The 22,483-nt window shown below is 44.1% G+C and overlaps 1 protein-coding gene across 2 annotated transcripts in view; it reads left to right on the forward strand.

The window, feature by feature from the left end:
- LOC138566325 (serine/arginine repetitive matrix protein 2-like) overlaps positions 1–21,664 on the forward strand; it is a 41,354-nt gene extending 19,690 nt beyond the window's left edge. For both annotated transcript variants that reach the window (XM_069643463.1, XM_069643472.1), the window contains one exon: positions 21,035–21,664. The gene's annotated coding sequence lies outside the window, so the exon portion shown is untranslated. The remainder of the gene's footprint in view (positions 1–21,034) is intronic.
- The last annotated feature ends 819 nt before the right edge of the window (positions 21,665–22,483 follow it).

The raw sequence follows: 22,483 nt of genomic DNA on the forward strand, positions 1-22,483 counted from the left end.
CCATACCTATGACTCCACCAGGGTTGCCACATTCGTCCTGGCAATAAGCGTGAAGCTGAATGTCAGGAATTGGTGTGAGGTTGGCCAAACCTTACATCGTGGAAGCTGAATGTCAGCGAACGTTAAGCTGCTCTCTGTTTGATACAGAGTTGTCCGGAAATAGTCAGCGAACCCAGAACCAGATGTTTGACCTACTTTTTGACCAATAAAAAAAAAAACGGATGCATTTACACCAAATACACACAAGCACACTTTCGAGGCCAATTCGCCACTCCTCACGCAGGTTTGGTGCAAATCCGTCCAGCGGTTTGGGCTGCAGGCACGAACAACATTTTCTTTTTGGGGGGGGGCCTGGGAGGGTTTTACTTTTTTTTTTTTTTTTTTTTTACTTCTTATGTGCATTATGTCCATGAGGATTTCAAACGTTTTGAGACCCCACCTATAACATCTGGGAGTTGCCCACTTTCAATCACTGTGTGTGTCGTACCCACCGCTTAAGCAAAACCAAAAGTTGATGGCTGGAAGGTTTTAAACAAATCATAGCCACAGGCTCTGCTCTGCTCCAGACCATCGTTTGTCAGCCTGCCAAGCCATTACAGAAGGGGAAATGCCATGTGCAATTAGGCTTTGTCCCCCCCCACCCACCCCGAAAGGGGCATTCCAGCCCGAACTGCTAGGTCACCTCCCTTCTCTGTAACCGGATCTCACTTCTCATTTTCCGAACAAGTACTGTCCAAGTGATATTAGGACTTAAGATGCACCTTGGCGTGGCTAAGTGCTGATGTAGTTGGGTGACCATCATGGGGCTTGCTAGTGGATTTAATACGGAGCACCATGAGAAATATCTATTAGACTAACATATATTTGGGGATTTTACCGAAAATGTTTTTCTATGGATTCTTTTAATCGCAGTGAACCAACACATGTGGGTCCCTATTTGTAAGCAGCAGTTACAGTTACTGCATGCAGCACGGACACAGTGATGAATGAACTAACACCACGTTCTATGAGCTTCTTACCACTAGCACAGCTGCGGCCAGTGACTGCTGAGTGGGAACCCTGCCCCCACAGAATCCAATGGGATACTATAATTTTATTTTTGTCATCATGGCTTGTACATAGCTCCTTTTCCCATGACCATATAACATGGGTGGTGCTCTTATCAGTACCCTGTATTTCCCCCTTGTATCCCAACAAGCCTAATGCTAAACCACAAGCACAAAGACAACATGAAATCGGCATGTACACTTGGCAGACACATTGCTGAGGCATTGCAAAGCAGCTGTGGATCCCAGAGTAGGTGGTCCTTGCACTATTCCTCAATCTTGTAGTGGGCTCCTTCCTAGCCCAGACTCCCTGCTCTGCCACAACATTACTGTAGGCTGGATGAATTATCTGCGTCTATACTCAAACGCGGGAAGCCTAAAGACAATAGTGCTACCTAACTCGCTTCCTCAGGCACTTCTTGGGGATCTAACTGTTAGTTTGGTTGTGCTGTTGGTCCCCTTCTGATGGCAGACTTCTCAGCTTTGCCTCACTCCTCTCTCTTCTCTCATACTCCCCTCATTTTGCCCTCTCTTCAATCTGTTTGCTGGCCTTCCTGTTCTCTCCTGCATCTCCTATTCCCCACCCCCCTACACTGTTCTCACCATCTCCCCTTACTGATCTTACCTCTTGCTCTGTTTGTCTACATACTCTGTCCCCCCTGGTTTTGCTTCATCGCCCTGCCTTTCCTCCCATCCCTTCTTCCGCTCCCAACAGTACCCCTGCCTCCGCTTCTACACTCCTGTGCCGCTCACGTCCGCCTGTCTCTCGCCGCCTGTGCCGCTCACGTCCACCTGTCTCTCGCCGCCTGTCTCTCTCGCCCATTCCCACACACACATCTGATAAATAACCGGTCTAGGAAGACTGGGACAGTTGAAACAAAGGACCATTGGGCTGTTTCTACTTTCCTGTGTACTGCGTCAATCCTAGCCCTGGTGTCTGTTGGCTAACTCCTTTCAACTTTAGAGAATCCCAGCTCTTTTGCTGGACTTTAGGACTTTAACTTATATCCTGAAGTGAGAGACCTTTTCACCCCCTCATGTGTGTTTGATCTGATTTGGATTCTGTTTTCTTTTTGTTGGAACTCCATAGGCACCTACTTTTTGTATGGTGACGCACTGCACCTTCAGTGCAGTGTCAGAGATTTCGCTTAAGGTTTAAGCACCTTTTCTTGTGAGTACTACTGTTCCCAAGAATAGTAAAGTGAAATTGACTTTACTTTTTCTCTCTGTAGATCCAGCACACACCATCATAATGGGGGTTACTTAGTCGCCCCTCTTTTTCTACTTATTTATTTATTCACATTTGTTTAGCACACGGGCAGCCCGTGGGCATCGTTGCGCTTGTTACAGAAGTTGAGAATTACTTATTTAACATACAGAGAAGTCATTGCTTAGTTACAAGAGGCATACTGCAAATGCAGATGTGAGGGAGAAAAAAAGAGAAAAAACTGAGACGGGAAGAATGTGGCAGTTAAACAGTGTGGTTTTTAGTTTTTTGCGGAAGGCAAAGAGAAGTTTCTGCTCTGAGTGTGCTGGGTAGTGCATTCCATATCTTAGGGGCAATGTAGGGGAAACGGATTCCACCTGATCTGGCTCGTTTGATGCAAGGAACCCTTAGTTGTTTGGTGTGGCATTGTCTAGTAGGTCTGGTAGAGTGTGATCTGATTGAGTCAGACAAGTAAGAGGGGGGCTGAAAGATTGATACATTTGTGTGTAGTTGTAAGAATTTTAAATGTAATACGCTCTTTGACTGGTAGCCAATGTGCTGTTTTTCTGGCTTGCGTGATGTGGTCCCTTTTTGGTATATTGAGTGCTGCGCTAAATGCATTGTGTCGTTTGGAGTTTATTTAGGTTTGTTTTAGAGGTGCCGGCCAGTAGCGTGTTAGAATAATCATTTGGCTCCAACCTACTCATGTAACGTTTTTTATGTTACCATCACAACTTAAAATGGCTAGTGGCAGGGGTTTAATTTTCCTACCATTGTACTTTTCTACCGCAGGCTGAACCCTCGGCTGCAGTATAGCACCCATGGGTGACCATTGTGTCAAAATGGCCCCCGTCTTCTTTTTTCGCCATTTCTTGTTAGTGAAGTCTTTCTTGGGTTTTACTCTGCACGCCTAACCAGGTTTAACCCTTTTGTTCATTTTGCCTTTGGCGCGCTTCAGTCATGAAACCTATCTCTGGCTCCAGTGTGTGTGGCAGGGCAGGAAGCGAGGGAGGTACCCAAACTCCCTGTACTTAGTCTCCTTGGTAGCCTGAATGCACCCAGAGCTGATTGGCTGGCTGTCCTGCAGGACTGCCACCCTGCTGTGAATGACACAGCATAGGCTGTGAATGAATGGGAGCAACTTGCATAAAAGGCGAGGCTGCATGAACCACTGGATGAAATATATGACAAAGGAATCGTGAAGTGAAGCTTGCTGCATCCTCCTGGACTGTTCAACTGCCTGGTGAAGACCTGCTGCTTTGCTGAAACTGCTTTTCTGAATCGACTAGAGAAGCTCTGTAGAGGACAACTTCTTCCCTTGGGTTAGCGGGGCCATTTAACCCCAAGACGAACTTTGCTGTAAGACATTCCCCAGCTGACTGTACTACTTTGCTGCGTCTGGAACTGGGGTGCCAGGGGTCGAGAAATCCATAGTCTAGTGCATTGTTTTTAAGCCGGAGCAGAGCTCCAGGAAGATCCTGACGACCCTCCCGAAGCAGGACTATCCAAACTTGCGTCACTGCACCAGAGTGCTGGACTCGAGGGAAGAAAGTCCTTCAAGTGTCCAAGATCCGCGGTGGTGCTATTTACCGGTAGCTGTAACCACGAACGGCCGCTGAACTGAAAAGAGCCCGTAGCTGCCGCAGACCTCCAAACTGCTGTGCAGGAGTCCTCCGGATGTCCTCCCTCTTGTCCACTTGACTGAGGCCCAGGAAGACCGGTTCTGCAAGTCTGCAACCAAGAAAGAAGCCAGCCCGGTGCTCTTCTACCCCAAGGTACTGTTCTAAGGGGTACTTAACATCTCTGTTTGTAGCTTGCTTGTCTCAGTTGAGATTTGCAGTAGCTGTTTTTCTAGAGTTATTCTAGCTCTAACTTTTCGCAAGTGCAACAGCTTGAGGCCCAAAAGTGATTTTCTAGAACAAACGCTCTTAACTCTGTGCAAGACTTTTAGTACCTCAGCTCCGTAGACCTTGTTCAAATTGACTCTGGCTGTCCCATTGACTTTGATTCTAACTGTCCCTCATAGGTGATACATTGGTTGCTTAACTAATATTGCTTATTGCTGGGCAAAGTTTAGACTTCATTGGGGGATTGTAAAAGTGCTCACATGCTCTGAGAACCTGTTGACCTTTTTTCCTTCCATTAACCCTGCCTTTTTCACAACCGAAGAATTTTTACCAAGTACAAAACTGATATATAAATGCCAGTACTGTCCTAGTAATTGAAGTCACCCCAGGCTGTACGAAGTGTGTATGAAGCATCTCTAATGTCTACTTGCTTATCTTGATTCTGAGAAGGTGTTATGAAGTGTATTTCTATTGTTGCACATTGCCCTTTTGAAAATGCTTATTTAAAAATAAAAGGACTGCAGGGGAAAAATGGCCCTTAAGCACCATAGGCACGTGATGGGGGTCCTTAGGGACCCACTCATTTAACATCTAGTGTGGGTCCCACCTATCCATGACGGCGAACGCCCTGAAAGAGCGTAGAGGGAAGTTGGCTGCAGGTAGGTCTCATAAAGCCCCATCGAAAAAAGTTATCTTCCGACGAGTCGAGAGATGCTCTCCTCGTCGCAAGAAAGCTAAAAGGGCCCGATCACGCAGTGGTCAAAGAAAAGGCGCCACAGATGGCCGCCTTTGTCGTCGAGTTCCTCCGCGGAACGGGTCTTGTGCCCGACCAAATCGGCCACATTAGCTGAGTGGGAGAGGTTCAGACTAAAAATGAAGTATTGGAGCATGCAGCCTTGACCACCAAAAACCTCTTCCTTCCCCCCCAAACTCCCCCCCCCCCCCCCCAACCACTGCTCCTCGAAGAGCCATACGCATGTCGATAAACACGACAAAAAGAAGGCAAGGGACCACCTGTGCACCCTCTGGCCCAGGTGTCAAGGAGAACTCCTTGGGAACCCTCGGAGGCCATCAGTGCCAACCATGTTGGTGTCTAAAAAATCCTCGACGCCACAGCCGTCGAAGCCCTAGACGGGGTTGAAGACTCCGCCATTGTCGAACCAAATAACTAAACCCTCAAAGGATGTCGCGAAAGCGTTCACCCCACTGCCTATGAAAACTTGTTTTTGGTGACAAGCCATCTTCGAATGAAACTCGTCCTTTTTGGGTTACAGTACGGGACACAAAATGTTTCAGAGGACTCAAGAATAGAACCTTCATGAAACCCTGCTATCTGCAAGTGGGTTGGACACTTCCCCAGAAATAGTTTGACATACCTGATCCCTCAGTCCATGTTGATGGATCTTATAAGCAACTGATGTCTAGGGTCATGGAATATCTGGGATGGAGTAGTCCTGCACCGCTTTTTGAGCTGGACAACCGGACTGATATTTTATTTAAGGGACCCCAGGAGGACCCTATTCTTCCTTTCCATGTAGCACTACAAAAGAGTTAATTAATGCCAATTGGGAGATGCTGAAATTCATTCCAGCAATGAACACAAAACTGACAGGCAAGTACATGACCCTTACTATCTGACAAAGCATCCAACTCCCGAATGTTTGGTAGTTCAGGCTGCCACTTCTACACAAAATGCATACCCAACTAGACGCTCCCTGGGCGGAGATGACAAGCCGCTTTGGCTAGAAAGGTTTTCTCTGCGGGGAGTATGGTCCTTAAATCGGCAAATGCTGCGTGTGCACTGGCCAAATTCACCTTATGGGATTGCATAGCGATGGTGACTGAACATACCCCGAAGGGGAAGAACGAGGTGACTTCTTAAACATTGTCAAGGACAGGAAAGGTGCAATGTGCAAATCCCTCCAGGCTGGTCTCTACTCTGCTGACCGTATCAGCAAAGCAATGGCGGCTAGCACTGTAATGCGCAGATTTACTTTTTTTGTGCAATCTAGACTTCTTAACATGCCCTTTAACGGCACGCATTTATTTGGCCGCAAGGCTGCCAAATCCCGTGGTACAGCAATCGGACAGCCACAAACTGGCCCCACTGGTACAGCTGGTACAGCTTGGAGGGGCCAGTTCCTTTCACGATTACTCCTCAGTTGGAAGATGGAGAGGACTGTTGAATGAAATAGGTCAGAGAAGATTCCACTCACACCCTCCTCCCCCCCCCCCCTCTCCGTGGTGGACTGGGAAGAGGCGATAAGACCACCCAGGCAAGGGCCACTTTACCGTCAGCCGCCTCAAAACCTCTCTGAGGCCTTAGTCCACAAAACCCTGGTGGGAGGCAGGCTCTCGCAGCATCTGAAAGAATGACATGGGCTTTGGAAACGGTAGCTCGGGGTTTCTGCCTTCCGTTTCTAAAAAGGCTTCCGGATCATCCACTGGGGGAACGGCTCTTTCAAAGTTCCAGAGCCGCTCCCCATGCAGGAAATCCTAACCCTACTAGAGAGTGATCTTTTAGAACCGCTACCTGTAGCACTGATGAACAAGGGTTGGTACTCCCCTTACTTTAGAATCCACAAGAAAGACGCAGGATTGAGACCCATCTTGGATTTAAGAGACTTGGATTTAAGAGACTTGGACTTAAGAGACTTGGACAAGTTCCTCGGAAAGGACAAGATGGTTACCTTTTCTCAGATCTTCAGGCCATCCAGCTTCAGGACTGGATGGCATCATTGGACCTTCAGGATACTTACTTCAGCAGGGCCAGTTCTCCCAAACAGGCCCTGGAACATCTCGGCTCTACCTGTCACTTCCTCTACAGACGGTGCTTCTCCCGCAACTTCAGGAGGTCCCATATGATACCATCTTAGAGGCTTCAATTCATCAGGGCTGTCCTAGATGCATCCTTGTGTGAGGGGAAGGGGGACGGGAGGGGAGGCTCAGGGGGGCAGCTCGCTACCCGTGGTGAAAGCGGTCCTTCTCCTGCTATGCCCCACCACTCTGGAACTCCCTTCCCCTGGAGGCTCGTACTGCCCCTTCCATCATGCAGTTCTGCAAAATCGTGAAAACATGGCTCGTTGTATCGCTTTCTCCCCCAGGACTGAAATCCTGACAATCCCCCACAGTGCTGCATTACTGTAAAAATGCTAGATCGACACTAGCCTCTGGCTTTTTCTGAACTCTGTAAAGCGCTCCGTGCCAGGTTCGCGCTATAAACCAAAAAAAAAACAAATATTTTAAAGTGCACTTGTAGTTTACCCTGGTTTCTCTGAAGTTGTGGCATGCTTTTCTTCTGCTCAAAAGGTTACGAAACATAAATCAAACAATTGAGAAATCAGTCTTTGCTTCACTGCTTATTCTACAGGACCATTGATGAACTGCAGATCAGATGGTGCCCAGAATAACATCCCTTGGACTCCTAAGCAGTAGGACATGTGCCTCTGAAGTCATCAGAAAGTAAGCACAAAACAGCCTTTTCAGTGCTACTTATTCTGCTGTTCCATTGTATCCCGCATCACAAAGTAAGCAAGGACACTCCTCTAGAGCTGCCTTGACACTGCCTATACAAATGGACGCAACTGAACAGCCATGGCCATGAGCTTAGTAACCAATCTCGCTCACTAATTCACTCGTCATCGTTCCATCGTATTCTTCCTTCACCAAGCAGACCCTTAACTCGCGGTCTTCCACAACCATCCTATCGCACTACAGCCACTCTCGCCAGGATGCACATACCCACAGGGAAAAAATCAGCAAGCAACAGAGCAGGTGAACAATTTCTTGGGTTTTGCCATAGCAACAAACATCCCCTAGCCAATTCGCTTTGAATCTGAGGCAGAGAAAATTGCATCAAAGCATAATTTCTTCCCCGCATTTGGCCTTTCCTTACCCCAATTTCCTAGAACCCTGGGTGCCAAGGGGCCATCGAGATCGTGAAAGCAATGCAATAAAAGACCTAGCTTCATTACTTTACCTTTTACCAGAAGAGAGCCTTAGTAATTCGGACAGGCACCCCCCAGGAACACTGCAAGCCCCCCTCCCACACCACCATTCTGCCCACCCAATTTTCTTCTGGACAAGAACTTTGGAGGTAATCTGTCCAAATTTGAGAATAAACCAACCAGATACAGTTTTGAACTGTAGTGATTTTAACATTTTTATGTTGATATGTTAATTTGTTCTTTGTTCGTAACTAGGTATAACTGTTTCAGCTTTTTGAGCACTATGACATAATCCCAAATATATAAGGTTTTACATTTTTGTTGAAGAAACTTCAGTGAAGAACCTCCTAACCAAGTATTTACAAATATTCACTGTGGTCGTAGTGCGTGCCCGCAAAACAGTTTTAAAAACCATTACTTATCAGGAAATGTATTTGAATTAGCATAGTACTACAGGGGTTGAAATTCATATTCAAGAAGCGCGAGCTGGAAGTAGCTCCTGGGTGTCAAGGATGTCCCTCTGACCAGGAGTTATTCATCTGACCTAGGAGCTGTTAAAGTCTCAAAGGTTTTCTTAGGATAGTGTACGCATAAAAAATGTGTTGAACAAAAGTTCTGCAGAAGATTCTAGGACAAAAAGCTTTGTAGATATTAGATGCCACTTATTACTCTGGAAGACCTGAAAAAACGGTTGAACTTGCTTTTATATCTACTGCTTTTGCTATGCCCTCACTGACGTTTCTTACTGCTACTGCCTCTTTCTCTGCTACCACCTTTTACTCCTGCTTCTGCACGCTATATCCACCCCACCCTATACCTTTACCTTTCTGGTTGTGCTTTTGGTTAAGACTGGAAAAGTGGGTTTATGGTGCAGGTGTTGAATATACTGGATGCCAAGATGTTTGCTGCAGGTGCTACATGACTCGAGCCGCAGAGTATCGCAGGGGTTATTCAACCATATTTTAAGGACCTCAGGCGGATGCATGGTTGTTATACCAGCTATGGTTCCAACCTACGATACATAGATTTTACAGATTTAAGACCTCTGGATTGGGTGCATTACCACACTAAGAATATCAAACGACACCAAAACATTAGTAAACTAATTTAGAAAAGGCACCTGGCCCTAGGTATTATGTGGTTTCTCTTTGGAGCCATATACAACATACTTGTATGGGAGATTTGTTTTTAGCTGACAACCTCTTGCACAGGTGTTGCTCTAACATTAAGATCCTGGTCCAACTTGAGATTTCTATTTACATGTATGAGACTAAATGCATATTTTGGAGGGATTAGAAGGAAACCGGGATGTTTGTGGCAAAGTGCGTTTTACAGCAGCAGGGATATTTTTCAGGATAATGACAAGACTATTTCTTCAGTAACCTTGGTTTAATGTTACAATGAAAGGTCTCATTAAGGAAACTATCCAGCTGTAATTGCAGGCATAGTTTGTGTAACTGGCATGATCTGTACCAGTGCATTACAATTATGTAAAAGTCAGCGTGAAAGTGGAGTGATTTGCAAGCAAAACCTACACCTGTTTTTTAAAATCTGTATTGTCCATTTATTTAGAGTATAGTCCTCTCAAACTTTAGCAAAGAAAATAGTGGGGTTTCTTGCAGTAAGTAATTTTGTGTAGCTATTTATAATATATTTTTACAGCCTTTAAGTGTTGCAAGGAAATTTGTTAGGCCTTCTAAAAGCTTTACAAGACATATCCGTACTGTCACTGCTTTCCTGTAACAAGTCAAAAGCACGTCTAATTTTATGTTTACTTGATGTGTGAATCTTTAAAGGAATGGGTTCTGGAGGCACACTTGCTCTGTTTTATTTAGAAGCAACTTTTGTCATAGCTCACGGGGTGAGGCTGACGGGGGTGATTGATGCATGTTACCAGGAGGCTAATTCAGCAGGAGCTGAAACCAGCTCCTGCTTTGGATTTTCAAAACGATTACCAGGAGCACTTTTATCTTTAGCATGAGCTAAATAGCACTCGGTGCCCTTGAATTTCGATCCCTGCAATAGGATCGCCCTCGCTACATTTTAGAAGGTGGTGGGTTGTATATGAAGCTGCAGTTCAGGCACCCCAACTGTAAAATACTGGGTTTGTAGTCCGATGTCCTGTTGGATTGTTGTGAGTTCTCATTCTCTACAACCTGACTAAAGACCATGTGCCTTTCAAGTAATTCCATTGAATTACTATTGCAAAGTCTGTCAGGGAAAAGCGCACTTCATGATTTTAATATTTGAATGTAACAGGATTGGAATTATTTATCTCTTTTAGAGACTTGAGAAACCGTAAACATAGGTCTTTTGCCAGAAACAAATTACAGTGGGAGTATGCAGGAAGTTTATAATTGAACCATATTGAAGAAATGGAAACTTTCTAATTATATATTCTTGTACATGGAACATGCATGTCACGCTCAGTAACTTGTTCCCATCTAATGAACTGTTTTGCCGTTTGCTGTACTGTTCTCTTTGTGTGAACTGCACGGTGGTATGCAGTTAGGGTGGATACTAAATTTCGAGACCGTTTGTTAATTTGTATATTCATTTTCCAGGTTTCTCCTTTCAATTAATCTTGATGTTTCACATTTCTTAAATATTCACATTTCAAATGATAGCATTGCTGTATTCACAGTAGTATATGCAAGGTGGGTTCTTGTGTCGGGCTGTACATTAGGAAAAGAGAAATCTGTGAAATTTTATTCCTAATGTTACTTTACTCATATTTGCTGCCATGGATAATCGTGACATTTACTGGATTTTTAGCCACACTCTGGAGTAGCAATACTTTGTATATGCAACATTTCTGCTGGATTGCAGTAATTTGAAAATCTGTTGAGACGGGAAGCATTGTGGTAGATAAATTTAATCGATGTGTGGAAGGACGAAAAGGCAAGGAGAGACGTGAGATGAGCCAAGATGCAGATTGGTTGGGCGAAGGAAGCCCTGGTACATCTAGGTACGGGAAAAGTTAGACAAGAGGAAGGAAGTAGTTGTGCACAGAACAAAATGACGGTGAAGTTGACCAGGAAAAGGAAGGAATTTGACCCCAGGAAGTAGGAAACTAATAGAATGAATGACAGAGGGGTTGCAATTACCGGAATAGGCGAAATAGATGTGAGGTATGAGCTTAGGATAGTAGGGACACTCGAGATGCCATGAAATAGATAAATGAAGGAAGGAATGATAAGGAAGGAAGAAATAAGAGTGGCAAAGGAGAGCTCAGAATGCTGTTGAGATGAGGAAAGGATGAGAGCAAGATATATCTGCGGAGTCAAGGAAACAAAGTAGATACTTGATGGATTAATGGAGATTAGATTAATGGAGATTAGTGTAAGGGAGAAGATGTGTGGCAGGACGAAACGGAGAGAAAAGTGGGATGAGCAAAAACGCGGGTATGGTGGGGAGCACAGGACAAGATGGTATATGTCTAGGTAAAGGATTGAGATTGGGTAAGATGAGTGGAAAGTAGGCATGCCGACAAGAAAGATGGTGAAGTTCACTAGAAAAAGGAAGGACGGTGACTGCAAGAAGTAGGAAATCTGATAGAATGAATGGAGGGGTTGAGATGCCGGGTGAAAGGGAAACTGATGTGGAGGTGTGAGCTTGGAGGATACTGGGGACACTTGAAGTGCCATGCGATAAATGAAGGAAGGAAAAAGATGGAAGAAACAACTTGTGGGAGGGGAATGATGAGGTGGGTATGCAGTTGAGATAAGAAAATGGATGAGAGCAGGATAGATCAGAGGACCAAAGGAGAACAAAGTAAAGGACAAAGGAATGAAGGGGGATAAGAGTTACAGATATTATTTAGGGCAGGAGAAAGTTAGAAAGGGGTATGAGAGGAGTGGAAAAGAGACCAGAACAGATGAAGGGATGTGAGATGAGGGGATTTGTTGTGAAACTAATCGAGCAAGGAAGGAATGAGGTGGAAGAACCAACCAGGAAGGAAGAAGTGGGGTGGGGGGGGGAGAGATGAGAAGGCAGTTGAGATAAAGAAATGGATGAGGGGTAAATCACAGGCCAGAAAGAAACCGAAGTGAAGGGAGAAGAAAAGTAGATGAGACTGGATGGATTGAAGGAAATTGGTGGAAGGGAGATGTAGGGACGAAAAGGAGAGAAGTGAGGTTGAGTAACGTTGAGGAGAAGGATGACAGGAAGACCTGGGGTACTTCTAGGTAAAGGACTGCTATTGGGTAAGACGAGAGACAGTACCATGCAGAGAAGAAAAAAGGTAGTGGAGTAGGATGGAAAGTCACCCAAAGAAATGACTAGAATAAGTGAAGGCGGGAGATGAGATGGCAGGAATAAGTGGCATAGATTCTGAGTTATGAGCTCAGAAGAGAGTAGGGAAATGTAAGATGTCATGAGATAATGAAGGAAGAAAATAGAAAGATTAACCAACCAAAATGGAGAGATGGTATGGTGATGCGGTTGAGTTAAAGAAATGGGCGAAAGGGGTAGGTTTCAGGACAGCAAGAAACCGAAGTGAAGGTGACGAAATAGAGACTGGGTGACTTGCAGGAGATTAGTGGAAGGGGGAGATGTATGGGAGGATGAAAAGGACAGGAGAGATAAGTGAGGTTGAGCAAAGAGGCAGATCAAGTCAGGGAAAAGGAAGGCAAATGAGATGTCTAGGTAAAGGATTGAGATGTGGAAAGACGAGGAAGCCAGTAGACACCATTGAAGAAGATGCAGTGGACTAGGAAAGGGAAGGAAGGTGACCCCAGGAAGTATGAAATTACTATAATGACTGAGATGACTGGAATAAGTGGAGTAGATGTGGAAGTATGAGCGTAGTTGAGAGTAAGGACACTTGAGATGCCATGAGGTAAATGAAGGAAGGAAAGAAATGGAAGAACCAACCGGTAAGAAAGTGAGCATGCAGTAGAGGTGAGGAAATGTATGAGAACGGTACATCCGAGGATAGGAAGGACCAGAAGTAAAGGAGAATAAAGGAAAGAAAGAAGACTACGGGAAAAGGATGAAACAAGTGCAGGAGAAATGTTAAACGGATGTGAGGAGTGGAAAATTAGATGAGCAGGGATGCAAGAGATGAGCGAATTGGAGGTGAGAAGAATGAAGGAATGAGATTCAATGAGAAAGGAATAAGATTAGACAAATGCAAGGAGCTGAACAGGAAGGAAGAAGGATAGATGAGCCAGAATATGGAACTACATGGATGAGTCTTTTCTGATTGCATTATTCCTGCACCCAAATTTTGGAATTTTGGAGCAAAGGCAATGAACACAATTGCAGCAGCTAGGAGTTTTTGATGTGGAACATTCTGCTGTGCATATTATAGGCTTTGGGTCACAATTTATGCCAGATTGGAAAGACTTCTGTTGCTTCATGAATGTTTGTGTCCATGTTGTATGCTCAGTGTTTACAGACATGTAAAAGAATGAACTTGCTTTTGAATAGTAATGCAGCTTGGGCACTCGGACTGAGAAATACCAGATGTCTATCCAATCGGATGCAAGATGGGTGTTCTTTTCAATCAGCCATGACTGTAAGAGAACGTTCTCCTAAATGAGTCCAGATATTGAAACAATGTAGCTGGTTGAGAGATCTTGTGCTCCAGCTGTATTCAAATTAAATCTCTACTTTAGTACAAGTTTTACAGAGAAGGGGTCACTTAAGGCATTACTGCATAATTAAACTGACCTGGTTCTTACTGCTTCTTTCCAAAGTGGGTTCAATTGAATTGAAATTTGGAATCAGAATGGGGTGCCCCGTTCAACATGTAAAAATCTGACTTGTTGAAAAATATTAGATGGCCAGATAAGGTGGTGCAGGAATATTGCATACAAATACTGAAGTTCTGATTTACCCAAATTGTTACAGAATCTGAAAACCTAGCACCTATGCTTTGGATCCAATCTAAATTCCAAATAAATGGACTGCTAAGCATAGATCTACGACCAGACAATAAAATTGATTTCAGCTTTTAAAATGTTGTACACCTATAAAAATGCTGGTGCATCCATCTTTAGAGGAAAAAAATAATTCACACGTAGCATTAATTCCAACTGTCGATCATGGTTGACTATGTCTGCACACACAGAGAAGGCATGAAATTGAAGAAATGTAATATTTTAAGGCCTTTGGTGGGTAAATAAGGTTTAGCTCTTGTCTCTGAATATCTGTTCTACCCTACTATGTTACTCCTTTTTGCTCCTTGTTGCAATTTTTCTTTCTTGTTGGTGAATTGCACTTAGAAATGGGAAGTCCCTTTTTTAAATATTCTTTTCTCTGTACCCTTAAATTGGACACATTTCTAAAGTTATTTAATCCATGTTGTATTGACATTTGCTTTTGGCAACCTAGGCAGTCAACACTATGTATTAGGAATCAGACTTGTATTACAAATGTATGGAACTGCATTCATATTTGTATTTTCCTAGGTATCGGTGTAATTGAATTGTAGAAGTCTTCTATTTGGAATACCTTGTATCGTGTATGAAATGTATGCAAAAAATAGATGAGACTAGAGAAAGGAATTTAGAGACGAAGTGAGGATGGAGGAAAAGGAGATGAGGGTAAGCCACACGATCAGACTGGAATACAAGAAAGCAGATGTGCATAAGAAAGGATGGTTTGAGTTAAAGGGATGGTGAGCAGATAGGTGAGTGAAGTATGTAGATGAGACTGAAACGAAGAGTATGACAGAGTAAGGAGGAGGAAATAATTGGGTGTAGCACGGACAGGACATAGAGGTGAGAGGAATGAAAGAAGTACATTGACGTGGGAAGGAGGAACTGGCTGAGGCAACTGGAGGGATGGGGGAATATGATGGGGTGGAGGGGCGAGAGTGCTAAGTTGATGAGGTGGCTTCCTCAATGTATATCAATATCTCATTGTATAAACTTTGACCAATCTGGTAGCACGGCGGTGGTAAACCATGAATTGGATCAATTTATGACATTTATGTGCTTAACTGGTACTATGTTCCTCGCAGGTCCAGTCAGTGCTGCAGGGGAAAAAAGGCTTTTCCTCCAAGCTCCCCCAATGGGAGGGACACCCACGCAAGCCTCTTTTCTACGTGTCGTCCTCCCCTTGTGTGTGCTCAACAGGGGACGCCTCCACCCCCTGACCCGCCCCCACTCAAAATGGTCTTACTATATTGTCCTCTGTTTTGTGAGCTGCTTTCCCTCCCCTTACCGCATCAGTTCTGTCATTTTTCGCAGTGCTAAGCACAATTAGCACACAGTTAAAGCGAAGTTCGGAGGAGCAGAGTTTAAGAGCAGTGTGAAGATCCAGTTTAGCTTCAGAGAGGTAGAGTTGAAATTTCCTTTTGCTTTTCCTATGTGTCCTGCCCACCAGTAGTAGTTCCAGAAGTAGTAGTGCTACTATAAATGGCAGTAGGGAATATTGCTACTAATGCCGATACTAGCAGTTGCAGTGATAACTGTCAGTGCTTTTAGTAACAATAGTAGCAGAATAACTACCAGTAGCAGTATCATAACTATTACTGCTACTGGGAGTTTTGCTACTTTTCGAGCTACTATTGGTGCTGCTATTACTAATGGCAATCCTACCATGGAAGCTGCTAAGATGATTAGCGGGGTAGTATTACTAGGTAAGTAAACTCTATTTGAAACTTTCTTTGTTATTCTAACATCATTTCCTCTTTAAAGGCTTGAAAGCAGTTCACAAAATAGCATAACAAATCTTTATCCAAATGTCATTAATAAAATAGATGGAGAACATCTTTTTCCAATGGAGAATAGGCAGAATATAAAGGAATTGACTGTTTTTTTGTGTGTGAAATCTTAATGTTTTGAACATAAAGCTACATTTAGGAAAGGTAATGGTGTTTCACCATAGATGGGTTTACCACTTCTTTATAGCGAATGTACATATAGATTATGGAATCTTTAATAGCAGCAGAATGATTGAGAGCCCTACATTTAGGAAATTGAAGGGATGTGAAATTGCTTCCTTGTGAATGAAATGAGTGACTTGAACTCATATGAATGTTTGGCCATGTTTGAAATTTTCTCTGGACAAAGTACATGTTCTTGGATAACATCTTGTCCAAGATGAGTTTGCCACATTCATGTTGGTACACACGTTTAGATCTACTAAAAGGAATAAGAAGGCAGTGGGTGCTCTCCGACATGGAAGTGCTGTATTGTCAGTTCAGCGTGTAATTTGATTGGCGAATTGGACTGTTAAATAGGTTTGATTTCTACTGCATTTGGTATGCAGACACCTGCATAACTGGTGTAGACCTCTTTAATGGACATAATGATTGCAAATTGGCTATAAAAGATTGGAGAGGAAGTTAAGTGGAGTTACAGATGCGTCTCATTGGTGCTGAGTAGTTCTTAGACCACCTATCGTCCATGATGCGCATTTTCGATTCTGGAGACCTCAGGGGCCACCCAGCATAGCTTTTTTGGCATGCTGCTACCTCAAGGGAGCTCTCTGTCCTCTTCACTAATACATTACATCATCTCCCGGGGGCTTTGACGCTGTTTTTCCGTGTGGCACTGTCTTGCCTTACCTGCGTCGCTCTCCTGGCCTTCCTGGGCTTTTGCTTGTCGCTTCTTTCTCCTTTTTGGAGGGGGTTCCGATAGTTCCCCTGTTCCTCTTTCATCCCTTACACTCTGCTTGACTGGTCATCATTCCCTTCTGACTTATCTCTTTAGTGTCTGGTGGCCGCAGCCTTCTCCGTCTGGAAGCCTTTACCGTTCTACTAATACCTGCTATGTCTCCTACCAGCAGTGGCCCTGCTGCTCATACCTCCCCACGTAAATAGATGCTTCATCAGCATTGGGATAATGTTTAACCTCGAACTGAATCATTTAATGAATAGCCTCTTGGGGGTGATTACCACCCCACATTTTCTTCATGGTCACAGTGAATCCTAATTTCAAGAACTTGCCGTACGATATTGGTGCAGAATGGTTTTGGTGAAGATTATTGAAACCATGGGCAAGGTCATGTATTGGCTGATGAGAGAGAAAGTGGTACTTGGGTAGGTGTGTGTGTGTGTGTGGTGGGGAGAGAGTTGGTGAGAGTAAGTAGGAGTGTAGGGAAGCAAGTAGGGCTGAGGTGAGCAGAGAGTGATTGAAAGGAGGAGGGTGGAGTGAGTGAGGGAGGAAGGAGAGTATATCTTCTAGGATGCTGAGGGAACATCGAGGGACTGAAGAGGGAGAAGGGTGACACTGATAGAGGTATGGCCGTAGGAAGGAGGAGACGGAGAAGATCAGGACAAGGAATGCAAGAGTGCGAGAGGGGAAAGGGCAAGTGGAGCCTGGGTAATTGGAAGGCACCTATTGCAATGTATCATTTGTTATTCTTGTAGGGCCGACTTGTATAGGATCCACCTAAGATGATGGAGGGAGACAGATGGATATGTTTCTTGCCTTTAGGAACCAGCCGCCGTGACCGAACAGTCGGTTACTAGATAGTAGGGGGTGCCAATCTCTTTGGACCATTTTGGGGGTATAGGGATGCCTATGCTGGAGGGTGGGGGGAGGGGGTTGGCAGCCCATGGGAGAAACCAGATTGCGGTACAAGCCTTTTAGTAAAAACCCTTGAACTGTCTTCGAGTCTGTGTGGTCTTGGGGCCATCTGTGACACCCTCTAAATGTAGCCTCTGGGAGAGTTGTTGCTTATGGCTATTTAGTGTCTTTGGGACTGCTTGGCTGAGATAGAGGGCTGGATGTCGCATAAAATGCTGTTCGAATCCAATCTTCAGGATCACTGTGGAAAACGTATCGACACTAATTTCATTAGGATGTTGCCACAGGCTCCTGCACCCTCCTTGTTAGCCGCTCTACAGCACACATAAAGGAGTTCACCCTTGTGGAGTGGCAATGCAACTATAGCTCCCAAAGGGTGACCTTTCACTTCTCTTCCCTCCCACCCTCCTGTGGATGCCCGCATTGACCCCTTTACGCAGTCAATTGATAGCTTTGTCACTTTTGACAGCTGGCTTGGCAGTCCCGACTAGGTTACAATGTTTTGCTGAGGGTGCCTAAAATGCTACCTAACGTGTGGACGTAACACTTGGTAGCCTTGGCTCATCTCGGGCTCTTCACCAAATGGCCAGTGATGCTATATCTTATCCTAGTACTGCGCCCACTGGAAAATACATGAGATGTATTATTTCTCTTTTCCGGATGAGCTTTCAGTTTTGGCACACTGCCTACCATTACACACATCTCTAGTTTCAGAGTCATTGCCCCCCTTTCTGCTACCCAATCTGCATCCCTCAGGTGCCCTTTAACATGTTAAGCCTCAAAGATTGTCTTTTACTATATACCAGGGATAAGTTAAGTAAACACATCAACATTAATTTCAGAAGAGAACCTTTATTTTCCAGATGAGCAATGACACATCTAGACTTGTGGTTTTTTAATGTTTTTTGATTGCTCCAATTTCTTGCTGGTGCAGTCCTCTTTGGCATTTGTGGTTTCAAAAGCATAGTTATCACCAGGGACATATCTTAAACTATCCTTTCTAAATGAGCACTAGAATCCTAATACTGCTTTCTTCAGTCTGATCCAGGCTTCTCTTCATTCCAGCACACCTACATTGTGTTTTTTAAATGTGTATTGTACTGTTTTATTAAAATTATAACTTGCATCAGTTGCAATTAATACAGAGCACAGATTTGGTGTGCAAAAAATCATTTCTACAATAATAGTTATTGATGGGGAAAGATGCTCGGAACAAAAGATATAGATCAGATAAGCGTAGTCCATTCGTAATGTAGGTTTAGACTTAGACGTGCGATGGGGGTGGTATCTGGTCGATTATAAGCTCCCCTTACCATATTGGTATCAAGTTAGCAAAAATTGGTCTTGCATCTCTTGGGCCGAATACACATTCCTGGTTAATGGTGAGAAAGATACAAAAATATTGGCAATGGGTAGATGGCAATACACATCAGACTGGGTGCTGGTATTAGAACCTGATTGGCAGACCACAATACGTGTGATGTGAGTTTGTGAATGACTCCCTACAGTATATATGTGAGATTTGAGTTTCATTGGGTCAGTCACGTGGAACAAAATGGCTAGGTTAGAGTAGTTTCAGGATTGTTTACCTGTAGCCCGTTTACATTGTCTGGCACACAATCACTTATGCGCCCAATGGTTGAAAACACAATGGCAGAGGTTTACTGTAAACGATTGATCAGACGTGCCAGAATCCTGAGCCAATATTCATGCAATATTGTTTAGCAACAACTATATTGTTTGCTTTAGACACATCTGTGTATTGCAGTGGCCTTTAACCTTTTTATATGCCAAGCCCCCTTTATTATAAGCAGTGACTGTGCTCTCTTTTTGAAGAGCCTCACAACCCTCCTCACCCAGACATCCTTCAGGTAACCCTAGGGGTTACCTAGGGGACCAGCCCCGCCGTTTGAAGACCACTGCTGTAATGCAATGCTTGTTAAAATTGTAATGTCTCTGCAGAGAATCAGTGACATTTATTTGCATATTTAGAGGTTCACGGTTTTAAAATGTTATAAAGTAAATACTATTTCTTTTATTGTATCGTTCCACATTTTAAAAAACCGATTTGAAAGATTGAATCACTTATGTGCTAACTTTGCCTGGAAGTCCTCTTACTAGTCCCCTCATCCTTCCAACATGTCCCTGCCCCTTTCTTCCTTCATACTTAGCTTTTCATTTGAAACTGATGTCGATGCACAGATCCTTTGTCTCATCCATGGTTCTTGATCTACACGGTGATGGCATCCTCTAGTCACAGCGGTTCAGCTCTCGGCTCTCTTGCATATAGCACTCACACTTTTATCGGAAGGAGACCCAGTCAGTCCTGCAGCAAGCAACATTTATTAAGAAGCTAATGCCCAAGAACAGGTGTGCAATCTGGAATGCCCTGGTGTTGCACTCCGTCTACCCCATCACTTGGACACTACTAGCCTCATCCAAATCTTCATTGGTCCTCTTGCCTATCTATCGCTAACCTTCAGCCAATGAGGTGATTGTGAGCTAAAAAGTGATGGCGTGTCTAGCCCTATGTCCAAAAAAGTCCTCAACAGAGGATCCTCCTCTCTGGAGGTTCATGGACAAGACCATGCATTCATGGTCTGACGTTCCCCTATTGCCATGTTAGGTGCTTCTTTTAGCTCGTTCTGAATAACAGGGGAGTACTCCCCAGCACAGCTCTGGACCCCTCCCTCTGCTGGGAGAACACCTGCTCCTCTTAGTTGAATGTTCTTCACAGAGCCCTTTTTCGAAGCAGGTGTCTAGGGAGATGCACTTATTACTTATTGACCTCCTGTGGTATTGCTTATTAGGAAAACGAGGAGCACTGGAGTGAGTCTGGTGTGGGCAGAGTGCACTCATCTGCCAAAGACAGTTCTCAGGAGATTGTGAAGCCGGTTCAGGCTGCTACCTCCATCTCCCTCCACTGTGTCCGCTGAGCCACCTCTCCTGTAATTCCCCTTCAGTTGCACAGAGGGGGCCGGCGCCTCCTCGCATACATACTTGTTCTGGTTTCCATAGGCCTTACTATGCATCTACATAGCAATTGTATTGGGCCTTATTATGAGGATGGCGGTTACGATTTATTGCCACTTTTACCACACTGACCTATTACAATCTTGGGGATGAATGGGAGGATTAACCTTAAACGCTTGGCTGGAGTTTTTTTTTCTACCACGTTTCCTCCAGTAAATGGAAGATTTACTCCTGGCGGAATACTGCCCATTGTGAATCCCCAATGGAGTCCTATCGTACTCCAAAATTGCCATGGCACTCAAGTTGGTGGATTTACTGCCAAAATGAATGGTGGTTCCAGTAAATTAGTCCACCACATGCTGAATGGTGGTTTTCCTGCCTATATCGATTCATGTCTCAAAAGCATTTCCAATGTCCTCTTGTGTTCTAATATCTGCTGTACACAGAGACAGGCCTGCCATGATGAGCTTTAAGGTAAGTTGAAGGAAAAGGTATTTGTACTTTGGCAATAATTTGTATTTCCTCTTAGTTTCAGGTACAGGAGGAAAGCCACTGTCATTGTGCGTGGCCTTTGGCAACACGCTCATGAACATTGGTATACCAGGACCTGATGGACTGTCTCGGCTTTGGATTTACACACATCATCAGGAAAGACCATGAAGAACCCGTTTTGACTTACGACGGAAGCTGTGAAAAGTTTTGAGGATTGAACATTTTCCCATTTGATGTTGTGATTTAGAGTTCATATGCAATGTTGGGACGTGTGGCACAGAACTGGGAACGCCCAGCTGCGTTGGAAATTGGTTGACGGAGTGATGTTACTTTAAGTGAACACTATCCTGATGGCAATGGCAAGTAAATGGAAAAGCTGCGGGAAGTTTGCCGTACACTCATCTATGGAAGTAGGAAATGCATGAAAATGCTCCCTCAAACAGGGTGTTGTGGTGTACAAGCTTAAACATCAACCTGTTTCTTCCATGTATGTTAAAAAGAATGGGAGGCCTGGTTCTTTTGGGTAGGACTCCGAACTGTGGACGTTGCTGTACCCTTGGCCAAAACTACAACTCTGTAAAACTCTGGAAAGTGGCCAGCATAAATGTACTGATTTTAGTCCTACAATTGAACAGTAAAGGATTTAACACTTTAACTAAAATACCAATCCGTGTGTCAGTGTTTGCTCCAAAACAATGTTGGCATATGTTTGTTTTGTCTGGTGCCTTCAGCAATACAAAGTGGATGGCCACTCTCATAAGTCGCGGAGAGAAACTATTGAGAGACTCTGCCAGCAGAAAACCTGTTGCTATGTGGGCAGCTGATCACACACCCTACCATTAATCCATACCCCCTACACCCAGTCGAAAGCAAAGATGCAGTTGGCATGTCTACAGTGACACAAACCGGTAAGCTTCTTAATGGGGATTAAGGGTAAAGTTGCATTTGGTTACCAGAGCAGAGCTGTGAATCCTAGAACAGAACTAACCTACACCTGGAACCATGTATTAAGGGTTTTGTGTGTTGCTGTGAAAAGTCTCTTGGTAGGTGACTGTTTTCCTGACCCCTAAAATTCCCCAAATATTGTAGGAGGCGTATAATTATATACGTTTGCCTCCAATCCCAGAATATTTTGGGAACGTGTTTGGTTGTCTGAAGGGTGTATTATTTGGGAAATGTTGCCAATCAGCAGCCATTATCACTGGATACAGTATTAAGTTATGTTGACTTATACCGCTATGCGGTCTACATTATGGGCTACTTTCTTGTCACTTATTGGGTATTTAAAGTTTTTGTAGATTGTGTATCCAAGAAATATACTTACCAAAGACCTAGTTGAGGGCGGAGCTCATGCCCCATATAAATGTTACTGAAGTCCTGGCGTGTTGTTGGACATATCGATTTTTCTTGGCTGTTTAGGAAAATCGTAGGTGGTGTAGATTTTGCAATAACCTGTTTTGTTGAAACTTCCAGCAGCAACGTGAAT

The sequence above is a fragment of the Ambystoma mexicanum genome, chromosome 1p (assembly GCF_040938575.1).
Source record: "Ambystoma mexicanum isolate Mex_15411 chromosome 1p, UKY_AmexF1_1, whole genome shotgun sequence".
In the NCBI taxonomy this organism is placed as follows: domain Eukaryota; kingdom Metazoa; phylum Chordata; class Amphibia; order Caudata; family Ambystomatidae; genus Ambystoma; species Ambystoma mexicanum.